Below are 6000 nucleotides of genomic sequence, written 5' to 3'. Positions count from 1 at the left end.
CGTTCATTTAGTTGCAAGCGTTGCAACGCTCGCATCGGGTTCAGCTAGTTTTATATAAATTTGTCATTAGAATGGTCCTAAGAAAACCTTCTTTTGTCGATGATTTTTTTAAGTTCAAGTTTTTCCTGAAAATCATCTTCGTAAGACTTTCAAAGCTCTTTAAGACGGTTGTTTCATTTGAACAATGATTACCTGTATCTCTTCTAACATTTTTTTGTTTGCCCCAACCAGAGATATTACTATTTGAAAAGGGCATGTTTTTAAAAGATAAACCTCAATAACTCTGGATCGGCGAAAGGTATCGACAAGCTCTATGGAATAAAAATGTGCGCCTTTAAAAGATATTAAAGTTATTGCAAGAAAATTTAGCTGACAAATTTTAAATATGAAAACCAGAGCAAAACAACTGTTTTTTTTTTGGAGACACCCTAACTCAATTCAAGAAATAAACTCTAAATCGGCCAATTAAAAAGATACGATAAAGGTTTTTTTTTCACAAAGTTGCTTGAAATCAGGGTTGCTTCCATTCACTTGCTATAAAAAAATGTTTTACGGAAATGTAAAATCATTGGATGTTGTTATGATATTTTGTACTTGTAAGTTAAAAGAAGAGGTTGTAAAGTATGTTTTTGACACATGGAACCTGTCAATTTTGTTTTCAGAGTGTCACAATCAGCAATTTCATGATTCGTGAGCACTCGCGAGTCGTTAAATTGTTGATTGTGACTACCTGAAAGCGAATTTGACAGGTTTTATGTTTCAAACAATTGTTTCTCAACCTATTCTTGTATCTAGCAAATGAAAAAAAAAACCATTATAACATCTAATGATTCCAAAATTCCGAAAATATTTTTTTTATAGCAAGTGAGCGGAAACAAGCCTGCTTGAAATTAGCTCAGCTATAACTTTGCTGAAGAATGTATACCTTAATTCACCTTCACAAAAAGTTTAATTTTTTATTTCAATTATAATAAGAACCTCGGATTTCATTGTCATAAAAATGAGGGTCTAACAATAAGGAACAACTTTTTAGAAACACTTTTTGTCTTAAGCTTCACTTTCAAGCTCTAAACGTATCCTTCCACCTAAATCTGCATTCTGGATCACTGTGCAATGGTGGTTAAAAAGGCACTGCTAACACATTTGATTAGGGATCTATTGGGGTAGCATGTGAATATAGCGATTGTGTGAACTAACCTATGAAATTCTGGGCTTACTTGTGTTGCTAAATCATCGGTTGACTGGGGGTGCTTTGTGGGTTGTTATTGTCGTTGTCTCGGACCGACTTCTTCGCCAGAATCGGTTCCTCTCATGATGGTGTCCCCATCACTGAATCCGAAGAAGTCTGAATGAAATAGATCTTCTGTTTCACTAACCCATGTAATGGTTTAATTTTTATGAAAATAAATTGATGTTTTATCCCTCTAGCATGGCTATATGTTGATCCACCGTGCAGATAGTTAAATCGTTGTCTTCTTCAAAACTGCATCGTCTTGATCTAAAGAAAAGAAAATCGCCACTCGATCAAGCCAAATTTAAAGGTAGTACCTGTGTGATGTCGCATTCCAAAATTTTTCAACCTTCAGAAACTTACCCATCATAGGTCTAAATTCTTCATTATTGGTGATTTTAATGCAAAACATCACTCATGGAATAATGCTCAAAGCAATTCCAATGGTAATATTCTGTTTGATGATTGCTCTGCAGGTTATTACACTATTCAATATCCAAACAGCCCACCATGCTTTTCTTCTGCAAGAAATCCCTCAAATATTGATTTGGTCTTAACTGATTCATGTCAAATTTGTAGTCAATTGAACCCATGCTGACTTCGGTTCTGATCACCTTCCAGTAACTTTTGAAATATCCCAAGAAATAATTTGTAATCCCAACAGCTCTATTTTCAATTTCTATAGAGCTGATTGGGAGCAATATCGAACATTTATGGAATATAGCTTTGATCCAAAAATTCCTTTACAATCCAAAAATGATGGATTGATGTTAATTATGCTCTTGAATCTCTGACTACTTCTATAGTAGAAGCAAGAGCTGCCTCAGTACCAAAATGCGAGGTTAAATTCGATTCAATTTTAATAGACGACGATCTTCAGCTCTTGATCCGTCTTAAAAATGTCCGTAGGAGACAATATCAAAGAACACGCGATCCTGCCATGAAAGTTATCTGAAGGGATTTGCAAGAACAAATTAAGAAGCGATTCTCTGCCCTGAGAAACAAAACTTTTGAAAATAATGTTTCTAAATTAGACCCGAGTTCCAAACCCTTTTGATAGCTCACAAAAATTAAAAAAAAAACCTCAAAAGCCTATTCCAGCGCCTAAAGAAGTTGGTAAAATTTTGATCACAAATTCGGAAAAAGCTCAAAAACTTGCTAAGAAATTCGAGAGTTCCCATAATTTTAGTTTTTGTCTTACTAGTCCTATTGAGAATCAGCTGGCTCTGGATTATCTGAATATTTTCTCTCGGGAAAATATTTTTGATGATTCCTGGGGGACTGATTTGGACGAAGTAAGGTCTATAACTAAAAAATTTCAAAATATGAAAGCTCCAGGTGATGATGGAATTTTCTATATCCTCATCAAAAAAACTCCCAGAGAGTACCTTGTCTTTCATGGTAAAATTATTTAACAGATGTTTCCATTTGGCATACTTTCCTGATAAATGGAAAAATGCAAAAGTTGTTCCAATTTTGAAGCCGGATAAAAATCCAGCTGAAGCTTCCAGCTACCGTCCAATAAGTTTGCTTTCTTCAATAAGTAAACTTTTTGAAAAGATAATTTTAAATAGAATGATGCTTCAAATCAATACGAACTCAATTTTTGCAGATGAGCAGTTTGGATTTCGCCATGGGCATTCAACTACTCATCAACTCTTAAGAGTTACCAATTTAATTCATTCAAACAAATCTGAAGGCCACTCAAATGGAGTTGCTCTTCTAGACATAGAAAAAAGCATTCGACAGTGTTTGGCATGAAGGTTTGATTGCTAAATTGAAAAAGTTTAATTTTCCACTCATGAAATTAGTTTAAAATTATTTAACTGACAGAACTCTGCAGGTAAATTATCAAAATTCAAAATCTAATCGACTACCTGTTAGAGAGGAGTTCCTCAGGGTAGCAACTAACGACTGTAAAAAGCAACATCAATAGCATCGTTTTACCACATTTTACAAGGCCTACTTTGATCAAATTTACGCAGCAATAAATGTTACGGATTTTCCGTATTTTCTGGACCACCTGGTGATAACTCGAAGCCAATGACCAGTGAATATATAAAAAAATCACAATTTTACTACATTCCATTTAGTTGCAGGGAACAAGCAAGGCCTGCTTTTGATAAAATTTACACATAAATCAATTTTACGGATGTTCCGGATCTTCTCACGGACCATCTGGTGACCACTCGGAACAATTGAACAGCTAATATAACAAAAATCACAATTTTACTACATTTCACGTAGTTGCAGAGCAAAATCAAGGCCTACTTTAATCAAATTTACGCAGCAATACATTTTACGGATGTTCCGGATCTTTCGGCGAGCCACTTGGAGCCACTGAACAACTAATATATAAAAAATCATAATTTTACTTCATTATATACAGTTGCAATGAAAAATCAAGGCATGCTTTGATGAAATTTACTTAACAACCAATTTTACGGATGTTCCAGATCTTTCGGTGGGTCATCTGGTGACCATTTGGAGCCAATGACCAGCTAATATTTCAGAAATCACCATTTTACTGTATTCCATATAATTGCGCAGGAAAATCAAGGCCTACTTTGATCAAATTTACACAGCACTTCTAGTGACCATAGAAGTGTTTGGGAAAAACCCCTACAATATGGTTATCAAAATTCATGAATTTACAACAGTAGACTTTGCCCCATGCCATTCTTTCATCATCTGAATATCAGAGGAAGCTTCCTATAGATATTAGTGACGTTTAAAGCACGCACACTAACGGACACAATCACCGTGTGAAGTTGCTCAATGATTTCCCAAAACTAACCTCAAAATGTATGGATTCTTCCCGCTAAAATGAGTCTGACAGCGGTTTGCTATTAATTTCCTACACGGTTAGAAAAAAAGTACCCAAAATTAAGTTCTTTTCACTCATCTCGGCACTATAGTGCACGAGCCCAAAAGTAGGTAAAGCGGGTCAAAGTAATTTTCATTTACTTTATGTGCAGTTCGTATGGAATTTTCCACTGACTTTTTAACCAAAATTAAGTCAGTTGTACTCAACAGTAGGTAAATATGATTATACTCAACGTTGGGTTCCCACACTTTACTACCCCTATTGTGTGGTTTTGCTCCTCCGTTTTTGGCAACATTAGAAGGAGAAAAGGAGACAAACTAGTCAAAAGTAAGTAAAAGTGAACTGGCCGTTGGGTACTTTTTTCTTACCGTGTTGAACTACCTGCACGCTTCGAAAAAATCATGTAAATTTAAGTGCTCAATTTTGACATAGAATTCAGTCATAAAAGGTTGTTGGTTTATCTTTCAAGGTTGCCTTCATTTTCAGCTTATTTGAGAGTTGAAGAAAAGTCTCGTCATCCATTAATGTATGAGTTAGGTAAAGGAGTTTGCCCCGTAACGTGGGTAGATCACCTTTTCGTGGTACGTTACGGGATGTAAGATCTACCACCGATTCCTAGTCCTGACTACTTCAAACTAGGGGAACAGGATTTTTCAGTAATCCAAGGAACACATCTTAGTCCTTGTTACTTTTTATGCCTTGTTGATAGTGACAAGATTCGGCTTTGTCTACCGAGGATGATCTTGATACAAGGAAAAAAAATGAGTTAGTTGTCTTCATCTATGTGATTCCTAATCTTCTCTTCGTTGTTCCCTAGTTTGAAGTGGTTAAGACGAGGGTTCTGATGCATGGTCATTATCGGTGTCATACCTTAATTTTGTTGCTAAGGAATCCAATTTTGACTGACAAAGGGGCGCGCCTTTGGAGGGTGTTTCAACACTCCGAAGGGTATAAATAGCGGGACCTTTCAATTAGAGTCGGATTCTTGCGATAAATGCAGGAGTGGCAACTGTAAAAAAAAATCGAATAGTTCATCATTTCTCAATAGTGATGGAGTAATACGACATGCACTAAACTAAGGACACGGGATATACTACAATAGATCAATTTACTGGTTGCAGTAGTGTTAGGTTCCGAACAGAGGAAAAAAAGGTAAAGAAGTGTGCGTTTGACTAGTACTGTTGTATTAATGGCCCTTTGCTCATTTGAAACTTCTATTAAATTTTCGTACTGCCGTACTCTAGTAGAACTATCAACCTATCCTCATCAGATCTTTCTCTAGCTAATAAATTATCACACTAAAGCTTCATGTTAGATAGAATTTCCAACCAACTATGTATTTATAATAAAACAAACGTCAAGGATCAATAGCATCTAGGCTAAATCACTTAAAATTTAATATCAAATGTAACATAATAATCAAATAACTGAAGTGGTGAACTGAATAACTGTTGCAGTACATCCCATCTATATTAAGAATTCTAAGTAACTAAAAGCTACCTTAATCTCTGATCAGACTAGAGCTTCCAATCTTTATTCTAAGAATACACAAAAAGTAAATACCACCCAAACACACATCAACCCCACCCAATGTTCCATAACAACCGCATTGATTCCAGCAAACACTCAACCACACTCAAATCCCATTCCAGTAAATGCAATAAGTATTCATCCTCCGCAATGGGCGGACAGATTGGACAAATTCCAGCAATCTAACCCGAACGATGCCATAGAAACACACTCAATGGCGTCCGGCAACAAAGAGATAAAAACAAACATAACGATACAGAACGAAACAAAAGCTCTCGCTTAATTTATTACTCTGATTGAAAGGAACACTTTTGCGATGTTCTTCCCTCTCGACCAACCGTTGCCGTTGGCATTGCAGCATTATGATTGCTGCTGATTCGGTTAAAGAGCTCATCGGTGGCAGCTTTCAAGG

This window comes from Ochlerotatus camptorhynchus, unplaced genomic scaffold (assembly GCF_037179485.1).
Source record: "Ochlerotatus camptorhynchus isolate MF236.1 unplaced genomic scaffold, CSIRO-AGI_Acam_v1.1 ptg000077l, whole genome shotgun sequence".
Lineage (NCBI taxonomy): Eukaryota > Metazoa > Arthropoda > Insecta > Diptera > Culicidae > Ochlerotatus > Ochlerotatus camptorhynchus.
This window is presented reverse-complemented; position numbering follows the sequence as displayed.